This window comes from Chinchilla lanigera, unplaced genomic scaffold (assembly GCF_000276665.1).
Source record: "Chinchilla lanigera isolate Chin_1 unplaced genomic scaffold, ChiLan1.0 scaffold00139, whole genome shotgun sequence".
Classification (NCBI taxonomy): Eukaryota; Metazoa; Chordata; class Mammalia; order Rodentia; family Chinchillidae; genus Chinchilla; species Chinchilla lanigera.
In genome coordinates this window covers 763,402-779,123 of record NW_004955540.1, presented here as the reverse complement: position 1 = coordinate 779,123, position 15,722 = coordinate 763,402, and the positions used below count along the sequence as shown (strand labels likewise).

Sequence of the window (15,722 nt, the reverse complement as noted above, 5' to 3'; positions counted from 1 at the left end):
TTTTTTTTTTTTGGTTTTTCTCCGGTACCGGGAACCGAACTCACGACCTTGTGCTTGCCAGGCAGGTGCTTTTGCCGCTGAGCTAAATCCCCAGCCCCAGCTAAATCCCCAGCCCCGTGTTATGAAGTCTTGATGGCTGAATAGTTGAGAAACAGTATAAGCAAAAGATGGTGGTTATTTAAAATGAATAATTTTTGTTCTATATCCATGAATTTTTGTTCTATATCCATCTGTATCTATACTAGAAAGGGGAAGCCGAGGACTGAAACAACTTCTCTATAGGTTGGGCCAAAATATTTTGGGAAAACAAGATGGATTTTTTTGTGTGTTTCAGTTTCACTGATATTATGGTTTGTGTCTGAATGTTCCCCCCCGCCAAAACCTCATGCAGTCATGGGGCAGACATCTAGAATTTATGATTGATTCGTGGTCCAGTGTTGGAATTATGGATGTTATAGCTCTGTCTGACTTGTGGTGGGTAGTCTGCATACAGTGTAAGGGAGAGAAAAAGGCTGTTTGCTGCTGCTCCTGCCTTTTGCTCTTGCTGCTTTTCCTGTTTTCCACAGCCATGAACTGTTGCCCTCTGCCATGTGCCACTCTGCCTTGGAGCCAGCTGATTATAATCAGAAACTTCTACAAACTGTAAGCTAAATAAATCTTTCCTTCCTTAATTCAGGGTGTTGGGTATTTTATCTCAACAACAAGAGAAGAGTAACCAAGACAACTGACAAAGTAAAAATGGAAATCAACTGACTTTTTTTTATTTTAAAGAGAATATAAAAACCAAAAATCAGTAAAAATAATACAGAATTCCAAAACAAGGTGACAGGAAATTAATAGTGGTTATATTACATATAGTTATCTTCAAAGTGGTTGTTAAGCTTACCAAATATGGGCATGCAAAATTGATCAAACAAATAAGCACTAACTGTTCCTTTCAATGAACTAATAGAGATTAGTAGTACAGTTATCTTAGCTATCTTCTGTATATATTTTTCCCCTTCCTTCTTTTCTCCTTTCTCTCATACTAGGTGTTCTTCCCTTTTCTTTCCCTTTCACAATATATATTGTACCTTTTGAATCTTATTTACTCTTTCAATTTCTTATAGTAGAGAGGCAATATGATGTTTATGCAAGTATGATTTATTTCACTTAAGATTATGGTGTCTAGTTGCATCCATTTACCTCTAAAAGCCTCAAGTTTATTTCTTCATAGCTGAGTAGTAGTCTATTGTTTAAAAACACCACATTTTTAAACTATTCTTTGGTTAATGGGCCTTTAGGTTGTTTCCAAGATTTAGCTATTACAAATTGTGCTGCTCTGAACATGGGTGCACGTACATCATTCTGGTAAAATGTTTTCAAATCTTCTGGAAAAATACCCAGAAAGGGAATAGCTAGGTCAAATGAGACCACTAATCTTAGTTTTTTGAGGAATCTCCACACTGATTTCCACAGTGGTTGTACCAGTCTACACTCCTGCCAACACTGGAAATGGGTTCCTTTTTTCCCACAGCCCCTTTAGCATTTTTTACTTGTTGATTTTTTGATGATAGCTGTTCTTTCTGGGGTGAGATGGAATCTCAGTATTGTTTTAATTTGTATTTCTTGAATGGCCCATGATGCCGAACATTTTGAAATATATTTTAGTTGCTGTTTGTATTTCTTTATCTGAGGAGGGCACCCATTTATCTCAGATGCTCATGTTTGAATTGGGTCTTTCAATTTGGGGGCTTGATATATTTAATTCTTTATACATTCTAGATAGAAGTACTTTGTCTGAGGGACAGTTAGTGTGGGTTATACATGGGTTTTCTTTTCATTCTGTTGGTGACTTCTTTTGCTATGCAAAAACTTTTCAATAAGATGAAATCCCAATTGTTCATTCTTTAAAGCATTTCCCATGCAGTTTGGTTTTTGTTCATGAATTCTCTGCCTACTACTATGTCTTCAAGGTTTCTACCTACTTTCTCTAGCAGTAGGTATAGTGTTTATTTTAATATTTAGATTTTGATCCATTTTGACTTTAGTGCATGTGATAGACATAGGTTTAGTTTTAGTCTTTGGCATGTGGAAAGCCAGTTTTTCCAGAACCATACATTCAAGAGGCTGTCTTTCTTCATTTTGGGACCCTTTGTCAAAGATAAGGTGGCTGAGTGTGCTTGTAGTTCTGTCTGTATCTTCTAATCTGTTCCATTGAACCTCAGGTCTGTTTTTCTGCCAGTACCATGTTGATTTTATCACAGTAGCTTTGTACTATAATTTCAAGTCAGGGATTATAATGCCTCCTGCCTTGCTTTTGTTGCCCAGGATCACTTTTGCTACTGTATGTCTCCTTTGGTTCTGGATGAATCTTAGGAATATTTGCTCTAGATCTGTGAGGTATACTAATGGTATTTCAGTTGGGATTGCATTAAATTTATATAACAGTTTTGGGAGTATGGCCATTTTCAAAATGTTGGTTCTTCCTATTCATGAGCAAGGAATCTTTACATTTTCTTAAATCCATTTTGATCTCTTTTTTCAGAGTACTATAATTTTCAATGTATAGATCTTTTAATTCCTTTGTTAGATTGATTACTAAGTATTTCATTTTTAATGCTATTGTGAAGGGTATGGTTTCCATAATTTCTCTCTCATTCTGTTTGTTGTTTGTGTACAGGAATGCTATTGATTTTTGAGTATTGACTTTGTATCTAGCTATGCTACTGAATTTGGTTATTAAATCTATAAGTCATTTGGTGGAGATTTTTGGAGTCCTCTATGTAGATTAACATGTCATCTGTGAATAATGATAATTTCACTTCTTGCTTTCCTATCTTTATTCCACTTATTTCTCTGTCTTGTCTAATTGCTCTGGTTAATGTTTCCAGAACTACATTGAAAATGAGTGGTGATAGTGGACATCCTTATCTTGTTTCGGATTTTAGATTGAAAGTTTTCAGTTTTTGTCTGTTTAATATAATGTTGGCTGTTGATTTGTCTTAGATGGCTTTTATCAGACTTATGCAAAGACCATCTATTTTGATTTTTTGTAGGGTTTTTTTCATGAATGAGTGCTTTTGTCAATACTTTTTCTGCACATATTGTGATGATCATGTGGCTTTTGTCTTTGGCTCTGTTAACATGGTATATTATATTTACTTATTTGCATATGTTGAACCATCCATGCATTCTTGGTATGAATCTCACTTTGTCATAGTCTATAATTTTCTTAATGATTTACTGCATTCTATTTGCTAGAATTTTACTGAGTATCTTTGCATCTGTGTTCATTAGAGAGATTGGCCTATAGTTCTCTTTTTTGGTTGGTTCTTTCTCTGGTTTTGGTATCAAGTTAATACTTACATCCAGGAATGAGTGAGGGAGAATTGCCTCCTGTTCAATTTCATTCAAGAGTTTGAGGAATATTGGCATTTAATCTTCTCTAAATTTCTTGTGGAATTCAGCAGTAAACCTATCAGGACCTAGGCTTTTCTTTGTTGGTAAGTTTTAATTATATTTGCAATTTCATTGACTGATATCAGATTATTCATAATTTTTATATCTTCTTGATTCACTTTGGTAATTCATACATATCTAGGAATCTCTCCATTTCTTCTGTGTTTTCCACCCTATAAGAGTAAAGATTTCCAAACTAGATATTGATGATCTTCTGAATTTCCATAGAATGTATGGTGATTTCACACTTTTTATTCTTTATTGCATGAATTTGAGTTTTTCTTTCCTTTTTTTTTTTTTAAATAAGGTTGGTTAGGGGTTTATCAATTTTATTTATTCTTTCAAAGAACCAACTCTTCATTTATTCTTTGTATTGTTTTCTTAGCATCCATTGCATTAATTTCTGCTCTGATGTTTATACTTTCCTGCCTTCTTTGGCTTTGGGCTTGCCTTGCTCTTCTTTTTCTACAAGCTTGAGGTACAGCATTAGGTTGCTTATTTGTGCTCATTCTGTTTTCCTGATATGAGAATTCACCACTATAAATTTTCCTCTCAGGACTGCTTTCATTGCATTCCACAACTTCCGATAAGTTGTATTTGCATTTTCCTTTGACTGTAAATATTGTTTAATTTCCTCTTTAATTTCATCTGTGACCCATTGTTTGTTCAGGCAGGTGTTATTTAATTTCCATTTGCTTGTGGAGTTTTTACATTTCTTTTGTGAATAATTTCCAATTTAATTGCACTATGGTTAGTTAATATGCATAGGATAATTTCAATTCCTTTGTATTTACTTAAGCATATTCTATCAGCTAGTATGCGGTCTATTTTGAAGAAAGTCTCATGTGCAGCTGAGAAAAATGTGTATTCTGATGTTGGGTGGGATATTATGGAAGGGTCCACTAAGGCCATTTCAAAAGTTAGGTTCAGTTGTTATTTCTTTCCTGATTTTGTGTCTAGTTGAGCTATCTCTTTGTGAAAATCTGGTATTAAGGTTGCCCATTACAATTGTGTTATTGCTTATGTGATTTTTCATCTGTTAAAATTTGCCTTATATGGTTATATGCTCACTTATTTTGTTCATATATATTTATGATTGTTATCATTTCCTGTTGAAGTTTTCCCCTAACAAGTATGTAGTGACCTTCTTTATCTCTTTTGTTTATTCTTGGTTTGAAGTTCACATTGTCTGCAAACCGAGCAGCTGCCCTTGCATTTTTCTGCATTCCTCTTGCATGGAGTATTGTTTTCTATCCTTTGACTTTCACTCTGTCAATTTACTTTTGAGTTAAATGTGTTTCCTGTGTACAGCATGTTGTTGGATCTTGTTTCTTGATCCACTCTGCCAGTCTGTTTCTTTTGATTGCTGAATTGAGGCCATTTACATTAATGGTTATAACTGATATGTATTGGCTTATCTTTGTTATGTCCTTTTCCTGCTGTTAGTTCTTTAGCTTTTCCCTGTTTAATTGCTTGCCCTGCTTGGTGGTTTCATTCTGTTGTTGTTCCTGGAGTTGTCATCTTTTTCATTTCTTCCAAAAATATCTTTTACTATTCTTTGTAGGGTTGATTTGGTGGTTATTAATTTCTTTAGTTTTTTTTTTTTTTTTGTCATGGAAGCACCTTATTTCTCCATTAATTTTGAAAGATAGTTTTGCAGGTTACATCAATCTGGGTTGGAAGTTGTTTTCTTTCAGCACTTGAAATATTTTACTCTAAGCTTTACTTGACTTGAGAGTTTGCATTGAGAAGTCTGCTGTGATTTTCATGGGCTTTCCTTTATAGGTGATCTGTTTCTTTTCTCTAACAGCTTCTAATATTGTGTTCTAATGCTAAATTTCCAGGATCTTAATTATTATATGTCTGTGTGTAGATTTATTTTACTTGTGGCTAATTGGACTTCTATAAGCCTCACTTAACTGTATGCCATATTTTTTCTCATCCTTGGGAAATTTTCTGCTATTACTTCTCCAAACAGTCTTTTTATGTCATTTGTGTTGACTCCTGCTTTTTCACTGACACCTATCAGTCTTATATTGTTTTTTCTTTGCATTGTCTTGCAGCTGTTCAATTGTTGTTTCCTGGTTCCTTGTTATTTTTAAGAGATTTTCCTTTGTGATTGGTAGCTACAATCCTGTCTTCAAGGTCTGAAAATCTATCTTCAATTTCATTCAGAAAGTTTTGCAAATTCTAATGGAATTTTTAATTTCTGGGATATCTCTTTGAATCTGTTTCATGCATTCCAGTTCTTTCCTATGTTGTTCATTGAAGGTTCCCATCACTTCCTGTGCCCTTTTATTTTTTTATTTGATGTCTTCTTTAGATATGCTGACTGATTCTTTCATTATGGCTATCATCTGTTTTTTTACCTGAGAGATTATTTCTGATCTGATCTGATTTCCATTTTAGCCTCATGGAATTGTTTCTTTACTTCAGTTGCTATCATTTCAGAAATTTTGGGTATGTTACTTCCAATTTCTTATATCAATGTGTCCTGGACTTGTTCTGGGTAGGCTGGAGGTCTGTGATTGTTTTTTGCTTCTTCCTCTTGCCATTTTCTTTTTTTTTTTTTTTTTTTTGGTTTTTCTCTGGTACCAGGAACCAAACTCATGACCTTGCACTTGCCAGGCAGGCACTTTTGCCGCTGAGCTAAATCCCCAGCCCCCCTCTTGCCATTTTCTATTTAAAAGTTTTTTTATTTTGTTTTCTGTGATGAGCTTTGTGAGTTTTGCTAGTAGGTAGCTATATCACTAGTATCAAGGTCTCTGTAAAAGAAGGCTATCTTCTGTGTATAGGAAATTTTTGGTTTTTGTGTGTCCCAAGACCCTACCTTCCCAGTTGAGAGTGGGATGTTGGTTTCTGTTTGGCTCACCCTCCAGACTTTTGGTGTAGGGCTGTGGTGAGGTTGTTACCCAAGCTTCCCAATACTGTTACACAAGGGAGAGCAATTGATTACAACAGATATGACATCTTAGCTACAATAGTGAAACTAGCAATAGTGGTAGCATCAAGCACAATTTAGAAATTGACAAACTATAATAACTACTGATTTTGTACCTTAGACATAGGAACAAAGTCTACAGTTATATAACAGAACCAATCATAAATTAGGAGTTTGCATGCAGAGTATTTCCCTTTGTTAGAGTGGATTTTCCTTGGGTTCCTCCATATGACCTAGTTGCTCAGCCCCTGGCACTTTTCATGCTGGCTGCCTACTCTGCAGTGTAAGGGGATGGGCCAGGCACCTGTATTCCTCTAGACTGAGGTTCCCATGTGGGCAGAGAGCCATGAGGCAGGGTTTCTCCCCTCCAACAGCTCACCATGGTTCTCACCAAATCAACTAACCTTAAAACACAAAACATTTCAGTTTTATACATAAAATCCAGTTGGAAGAAACTTTACTCATTTTTACTGTGAGAAAAAAGGATAATATTGTTTTCAGACTTATGTTTAGTGTTACATTTTCTACCTTTAAAGAAACTGCTACAAGAAATTAGGAAAGAAGTTGTAATGAACAAATTCAAATTCTGCCAATAAATATGCAAACTGAATAAATAACTGAATAAATATGTAAACTGAATAAAATAACTAGATAACATAAACTGACTTAAAACTGAAAGAGCAGATTCCACACAGAATGATTTATATTTTGGACTGTGTGTAGTGGTGAGCAGGATCTCTCAGTTTATGGTGGTGTTAAAATGCTAGTTCAGATCTCTCTGCCTACATTATGCTCAGTGGCTTTCCAAACCAACCAAATAGTATAATTAAAAGTGAAATAAAACTTAACATTTACAGAGTATCTGTCATCAACCCTATAGTTTACTGCTAAAATGGATAATAGTAGAAATGTAAATATAGGTCAAATCATAAACAAACAGGAAACAATTAAAATTTTATAATCTGAAATTACTTAAGGGCATGGGAGGAATAACTCAATATAGGAAGCTCCCACATCTGACTTCAATCTTTGTAAATAAGGCTGTTAACTTATAATTCTCCCTTTCCTAGGAACCCACTGCCTTTAACTCCTAAAAGCAAATGGAGTATAGTTTGTTCCACAACATCACTTGCTTTGTGTTATGTGGATAAAACATCTGGAGATGGGACTGAGTTTCATTTTTCTATCCATCTGGTTGTGCTGGACTCAGAGACATATTTTGCTTCCTCTGTAGAGGTCATTCAACCACAGTCATAAATGTTTTCCCCAGTACCACAGTAAATCCAGAAGTTTCAAGATAAATGCTGATACTGTTGTTTCTGGGACATTACCTTGTCAATGATAACCACAGTGTAACATGCTTGATCACTGGCCTTTGAAGTACAGTGGTTACTTTCAACTGTATCACCTAACTGTGGATCCAGAAACAGTTATTATTTATGTGATTTATTTCACATGTATTGTTTTTCCCAATCCTTTCCCTTTCATCAGACATGAAGACTCATGTATAAGCTTAGAAATGAACTTGGTCTTTCATTTTTGATATTTTAATTAGAAGGTATGACCCTCACTTGTTAGCTTTATATGTAGATGAGAGGATGTGTTTCACACTAATGTCTTACAGAGAACTCATCACATGTTCAGAACAATGTACTGTCATTTATAAATTGAAAACCCTGCAGTGGCTTTTCCATAACACTCCCAGTAAATACACATTCCTTGTAATTAGACTTCTAAAGGTCTAAACAGTATGGCCACTGTCTTTCTGGCCTCATTTCACAGCCACTTAATTTCTTTGAATATACTCCAAATCTTTTTTCAATGGGCCAAACCCATTTGTACCTTAAGTCAGTTAACTGGCTGTGTCCTGGGGAAATAATACTCTCTACATTATAGGAAGGTTCTATGTATACTACAACAAAAAAGAATATGTATTACCCTCCTAGAACTGAATAAGTCTTCAAAATTGTCATTATTTCTAGCACTAATATACCATTGTCCTTTTACTTGTTTTTTTGTTTGTTTGTTTTTCTTCTGGTACCAGGAATTGAACCCATGACCTTGTGCTTGCCAGGCAGGCACTGTGCGGCTGAGCTAAATCCCCAGCCCTTATTGCTGTGCTTTTGAAGTATGGGTCCACTTTTTGTTTATTGTATCCTGCATTTGTTTCCATCTTATCCACAGTAGTTCATTTGAACACACATTTGGGAACATCTACTTTAGGCCAAACATTCTGTTCTGTCAGTTAAAACTCAGTGAGACCTCTGTCCTTAGACAAGTCAAAATCAAATAAGAGTGATTAAAATATGTGCAAAATGGGCAATGCTAGACAGAAAGGAGAAACTGCTGTAAGCGGATTAAAATATCAGTAGTTGAGGGAAGAGCTTTTGTTAGTTTGTATTTTGGGGATTTTTTTCAGTTTGCAAGTAGACTAAAAAAGTTTTCTATGATACATGTTGTGGATTTTCCTTTTTTTGTTGTAACTTAGTTAGGTCTTCAAAAACAGATATAATTTTAGTAATTGAAGTTTTAAAGAAAAGATATTCTCAAAAGAGACAGCGACAAAAATATTAAAAGCAGGAAAACATATATTTTCATAAGGCAGCAATTTTGGGTACAGTATAGTTTGAATATGTAAGAGCAGCTAGTGAATAGATTATTAAGGTGTGTTGAAAGTAAGAGTCTATGATCTATTTAGAAGGAAATGGCGTGTTGACTGACAGCCTTAGAGAAGTAGAGAAGGGAAGAGGCACTATCAAATACCTTTAGGAAGGTGAAGGAAGGGGAGTGGCAGCATGCAAGATAAATAAGACCACAATAGGTTGAAAAATAAGTTAGCAGAGGACAATGTCACAACAGGCAATATTGCTTTTCTGATATATAGCTCAAATATTCTTCCCATCTCCCAGTGGCTCTCTTCTTCTGCCACTTTAGCCAAGGTGTTGTAGTAACTTAGGATCCTGTGAGACTTTGAGATCATGAGGGCAGCCTGATTCTCTATGACATCTGCCCTGAAGAAATTCTGTATAAAACCTGGCCATGATGAGAGCATGCTGAGAGAAGCTACAAGAAGGAACAGAGACAATAGAAAAAGATCAGCTTATAAGACCAAAGGCAAGAGAATCTACCATAGCCATCTGTGAACTAGAGAATGGGATCCACTGGCTGCATAATCCAAGAAGGTAAAAGTATAGAACAAGAGTTCAAGGACACAGTGCCACACTGAAGTCTTGGGAGCTCCTTGGAGAGTCACTGATCTGACAGAATTACAATGGTGAGGACACTGGAGTCTGATATACACAGGTGATGGCAGTAGCAAAAGAAACACACAATGGAAGAGTTGTTATTGTTATCCAGGCTGATTTTTTCCTTCTTTCCATCCAGGCTACAAACTGCTGGATGGGCCATTCACAATCAGGCTGAGTCTGCCCTCTTCCTCTGTTTTCTGGCCAACAGGCCAATCATCTACATACAGGCCAATCAAAAGTACACTTTATTAATCTGATAGGCTGGTACTTAACCCAGTCAAGCTGACATACCTAAGTTAACTGTCAGAATCCACCCCTTATAAACTTGACAACTAGATGCATCTCCTTAAACAATACTTAATCTCCAAATAAAGATAATAGCAAGTTTATAATTCTGCCAATAAGATAAAATTATCCCACATACAACCAAAATGCAGTCATTCCCTCCCCAGAATAAGAGGCAAAGTTTTTCCTTGGGAGATCTTATTCCTTTCCTGACACTCAATAACTGAAATATTGTAACTTAGATTTAACAGTACTTAGGTTCTCATATTAAGTCAATCAGTGTTGTATCACATGATATAAGAACACAAAGAAAAAAAGATACCTTCTTAGAATATGTGTGTATATGCACAAGCATATTAACAAAATTGGAAAGAAATGCTCATAACAATTACACATTTGCTCCCTCCACAAATCTGTTTCCTAAGGTATTAGAGATTGATACATTTTCTGGACACTCCAGTGTAGAGTGACAGGTTTTACCTGGCAAATCCACTTCAGCAATCCCATCTCCCAGAACTTTTGAATCCCCTTATAAGCACTAAACCAAGGAACAGGAGTTATCACTTGCTTATTCACAGTTGGCCATCTGTGGATCTACATTTCAGCCAAACAACCAAATACATCATTAGCACTTTTTATAATGGCAGGATCTGTGACATTAAATTCATAATCTCTGCTTTAATGGGCCCCTATGAAGAAATTCAGCCTGATCATTGTATGTCCCTTCCATGATCATCTTGCACTCTTAAAATCCATTCACATAACTACTCCACAGACCTCTGTTTATAAGAACTGGAAAGCTCAACATGTCCTTTGAGAATGTAACACACTTCATGGCTCTGCTGTGTCCCTCACTTTTGGGGGCCTTCTGAGATTGAGCCTGAATCTAGGATTAGGGGCAAAAGTGGGTGGTGAGTTTGGGTCCTGAGATCGTTAGCAACATCTTCCTTGACAGCTACATCATCACAGGCCCAAAGCGTTCTGTGAACAGCACAGGATTGACTTCCTCAAACAAAGGTGATAAGGTTGGAGAGGCAGTGAGGACATGCATGGGGGTCAGTGGGACGCTTCTACCTCTGCCAAAGTTAACTCCAGAGTTTAGGATTTCAGTGTCTCTAGCTTCACCAAATTCCTCCAGAACATCTCCATCCCAAACAACAAGATCCTGTTCTTTTCCACTTTCCCTATAAATACATTTTTAGGTCAAGAGTTAAATGTGTACTGCAATTCAGCCAGTTGCATGGTGAGGGCTTGTGTCTGGTTTTTGCCAACTTGAGCCCTATAGCTATAGGACCAAAGATTCTCCTTCAGGAAGCACTTAGGAGACTTGGGGTTGTTCAAGCATGTCTGAAGCTGAGAAACTGGATCTTTGAACTCATTATTTTCCTTATTACTTTATCCAGAGATGCTAAGAGCAACCAGTCAACATCATTATATTTCTTAGTCTTTAAAAAGTGTTTAAAAAGTGTTCAAAATTATGTATGTCAAGTCTCTAAATTTCTTGCATTTCACAAGTGGTGGGCTTGAACTCTCAGATTGATCTATGTTGTCTATTTCCTGAAACACAACTGGACCATCTGTACTTTCTATGGTTTCTGAGGGAAAGACTGTGGTAACTTTAGGTCTCACTGACTTAGAGATTCAACTCCACGAACCACTAATCTGATTAGGAAAATTCATCCTTACACTTGTGTTTCTTTAGAACTACTTCTGGCACCAAAATCTGCATGGGTTAAAATTCTCTGGGGAAACAATGAATGGAGTTTATATAGATAGCAAAGGGATACATTATAGATTAGGAGGCTTATGGAACCACCGGTGGGAGAACACAGTCACTGTCTGTGTGCTGGAGACCTGGAAGGTGCAATAGGTGTTCAGTTGGGTAGCAATGGATGCAGAACAACAGAGGCAAAGAGTGCAGCCCTAGCCTGAGACTGAAGTCCTAGAAGCTCCCTGGGCAGTCACTGCTCTAACTGTATTGAAAGAAACTGGAGTCTGATGTCCACAGGTGATGGTAGCAGCAAAAAAAAAATGGAGCTTTTTATGCATGCTAACTTCTCCTTCTTTCCTTTCATTTCACCTAGGCTACAAGCCTATCAGATGGCACCACCCACAATCAGGATGGGTTTTTGCCCCTCAGTTTGGTGGCCTGCCTGCCAGTCATCTCTAGAAATAGAGAGACACACCCAGAAGTGTGCTTCAATAATCTGCTAGATGGGCCGAGTATATATATATATACATACACAGCTCAAGGGCACAGCGCCTGCCTGGTAAGTACAAGGTCCTGAGTTTGATTCTCACTACAAAAAAAAAAAAAAAAAAAAAAGAAAGAAAGAAAGAAAGAAAAAAGAAAAAATAATCTGCTAGGGGTTTCTTGGTCTAGGCAAGTTGACTTATCATAATGGATGGTCAAAATGACCCAGTTGTCAGCACCAGCTGGGCTTCCAGGCTCAGTCAGACCCACATGCACCATTTTGAACTTCCAGGGCTGTCTTTAAATGACTGTGGACTAAGTGATAACTGAACAGAGCTGCAGGAGAGAATTCATGAAAGTACTGCCTATCTGACCCTTTTCCAAATACCTTCACACAAAACCATGAACAGAATAAAATATGTCCTGTTTTACACTAGATTTGGGGGTAATTTTACATGTACCGACTGTAACAACAAACTAGGAAGTAAAAATTGAGTCTTCTTTTAAGAAATTATCAATCAGAATTAAAAAGAGAGGAGGTGTACAGGAGCAGTAACTAGGAACTCTATGGGTTAGTGATTGATTAGATGTGGGAGACATGACAAAAGAAGGTAGCAAGTATCTCATCATTTCATGTCTGGGTAAATACTGGTATGTTATTTCCATTCACTGAAATACACAATTGCTAGAACTGCCCTATTTAATGTTCACTTGATCATTCACTTATTTAACAAATAATTATTGAGTGTACAGTGTGTGTCCGTGTGTGCTCTGCAAACTATGAATACAAAGAAAAAAGAGTCTTATCCACGAAGAAGTTTCAGTCCAGAAGAAAGCATATGAGGTGAAAGCTGGTAGGCTAAGTGCCATGGAAAAGGGTCAGCTCAGCTAAAGTGAGGACAGAGAAGATGAATTAAAGCACGAAGGTGCAAGATCAGCCAAGGTTTGTCCAGCCAGATCACTTCTGAAATTTTTCTCCAGGGATTCTGGTCTATTCCTTTTCTATCTATAGCCCTACAACTCTGTTAACATAATTCTGACACATCTGGGTGACTACTCCCTGTCCCTGTCTAATTTCTAATGCCCCTTTCAAATTTTTTGCTTCACAAGAGCCTCTCTACATGTGTTTCCTGTAGCCTTTCTTGACCTCTGTTGCCAGTGAAGAGAAGTTGTTTATTGTCTCTGTAACATGTCTGACTCTTTTATAGTTTCCAAAGTTGTGCTCTTTCTGTTCTCTTCCTCTCAAAGCCCACACAGTCAAAGCTCAACTGAAGTCAAATCTCCTGGAGTCCTCACTCTGCAGCATGTCCCCTTTCCCTGCTCCCTCAGGACTTTGTAGCTCTATCACGCGCTGTGATCTTACATTGTGCTGATCTATCTGTGAGAATGTTCTGTCCTCCTAACTAAAACGCATTATAGGATACTCACCTAAATTTACATTTTAAATTCCTTATTGCTAGCACTGTGCATTGTATTCAGGAAGTATCTGATGAACACTGCACAGTGCTGATTATATTGATGCTGAGTTTTACCTCCTAATATTTCAAATACTGCTTATTTATCTCATATAATTGATCTGTTGTTTAAAATCTTGTTAAGTGGTTTCCTTCTTAATTATAATTTTAAAGGTTGTGATTTGACATTTGGGAATTTGTTTTTTCTAGCTCTTAATTTTTTGTCTTTTTCAGAAATTGAAAACTAGCATTATTGGTCCCTACATTAAAAGCAACCTGGTTCTATAAATCTTAGATATTAGAAAGTAAGGACCATGTTAACTGTATTTACATTTTCAAAATCATACCTTTGTGTGGAGCATTTATAACTTCAAATGCATTTTCTAATAAATAAATGTTAATGTAATTATTATTTTCATCCAAGCCAGAACAAGGAAAAAGTGTAAGTAGGATCAATTTCTTACTCTATTACTTAAAAGAATTTAACTGGACTTGTACTACTTAAGCATGTTATACTAGAGTAAATTTAGAGCTCACACAGAAGTTTCCTTAATACATCAATATGTGAGGGGAAATGAGGCTGACTGGTAAACAGACACGTGTTTTTACAAAGGTCTCAGAAACCTCACAATCTGTAGCTGGTGCTAACAGTCTAGCCGTGGATATGTCATTTAAACCTCCCGCGGGAAACAAAGTAACTGACCCAGAGGAAGTTCATGTTGACCAAAATGTTGTTTTATTTTGTGTCTCATCTTAAAAATAAAAAAATAACGGACATGTTGTTTCTCACATTCCCATTCTTTATTTGCCGCATAGGGACAAAAAGCTACAGAATGTAACTTTATTTGACTTGATTTTCTTTCACCAGTCCCAAGTTGGCTATGAAGTTCTGGTGAAATAAAATGTCAGGGTGTGGTCCACTTGCTGTTACACATTTTTAAAATTTCTTTTACAGGAATAAGCCAGTAGGAGCCAGAGGACAGCACTCCAGAGCAAGTGTGAGGAAACTTATGCACATCCCCATTTTTCCTCTTAATCCCACTGTGGTCTGACAGCCAGTTCCTGACGCGAGTCCCTGACAGCGTGATCAGGGGATGATAGGTCTCTGGGCTCCTCTCCTGTGCTGAGTGTTGATGATCTTGCAGAGTCCCTGCTTCCACTTCTCAGAAGAAGTGAAAATTTACATGCAGTAGTTCATCCACCCCAGACTTCTTCAATATGGAGCTCTACTCCGAGGAAACACAGTTTTCCCACTCATTCTGGTTAAACAGTTTGCAACATGAGGGGTGCAGACCCTGTTTCTCTATCAAATACATTTGAATCCATCCTATTCACTATTTGTCTTGTGATTTGCATCTTATAAGTGACTTGAAACTCAAACTTCTATCTTTTTTTCACCGGAATAATAAGAATGTTTGATACCATGTATAGTGCACAGAGTATCAAGTATTTTTGAAAGAAAAACCTTATACTAATTAATGTATTTTAAAAATTTCAAAGTAGGTTTCAAATGCAGGAGGTTTTGTTATTGATTCTACCCAGGTGGACAAGGATACTCTAAACCAGCGTTTATCACTGAACATGATGATCACCACCAGAGAAAAGTATGAGTGTTGGGGAACAATCAGGTGCAGAGAGTACTGAAGACAGATTGGAATGAAGCGTCGTTGTTCCAAATCCAAACATCCAGTAGAAGGAGTGCATGAATGAAACAGAGAGAAGGGACATTTCAGAAATGGAGGAAGGAGGCCCCAGACAGAAAAGCAAGAATATGATATACCGATTTACTGAACAATTTATTACCAGTATGAAACATTTTACATTATACAGTATATCAATAAAATCTCCTTCATTTGCGTTAAAGTAAACATGAACAATGATAGGTGAGAGCCCAGAGAGATCAAACACAGTGCAGGCCTCGGATGACTAGGATAGCACACAAGCCAGGGCCAGGTGGCTTGAAGGCAGAATACATACAAGCCAATGTGGTTCTTTAACAAAAGCAGATGTTGCCTCACAGATTACAGCCACAACTTGCATATTAACTTGGGGGAATGTGGTGCCTCAGCCTCTTACCTGTCGCTGACACTTTAATCTGACTCTTTCACACGCCCACGCACAGAGCAGGTAGAGTCCAGACCAGAGACACAATGGGTGTC

The 15,722-nt window shown here is 36.9% G+C and overlaps 1 long non-coding RNA gene across 2 annotated transcripts in view; it reads left to right on the top strand.

The window, feature by feature from the left end:
* Positions 1-14,897, top strand: part of LOC102023525 — a 31,974-nt gene extending 17,077 nt beyond the window's left edge. Inside the window, exons 1-3 of one of the 2 annotated variants that reach the window (XR_264815.2) lie at positions 603-642; positions 12,000-12,185; positions 14,519-14,897. This is a non-coding gene — a long non-coding RNA (uncharacterized LOC102023525). Of the gene's footprint in view, positions 1-602; positions 643-11,999; positions 12,186-14,518 lie in introns of those variants that run through there. The other variant, XR_001232114.1, reaches the window with a different exon arrangement.
* The last annotated feature ends 825 nt before the right edge of the window (positions 14,898-15,722 follow it).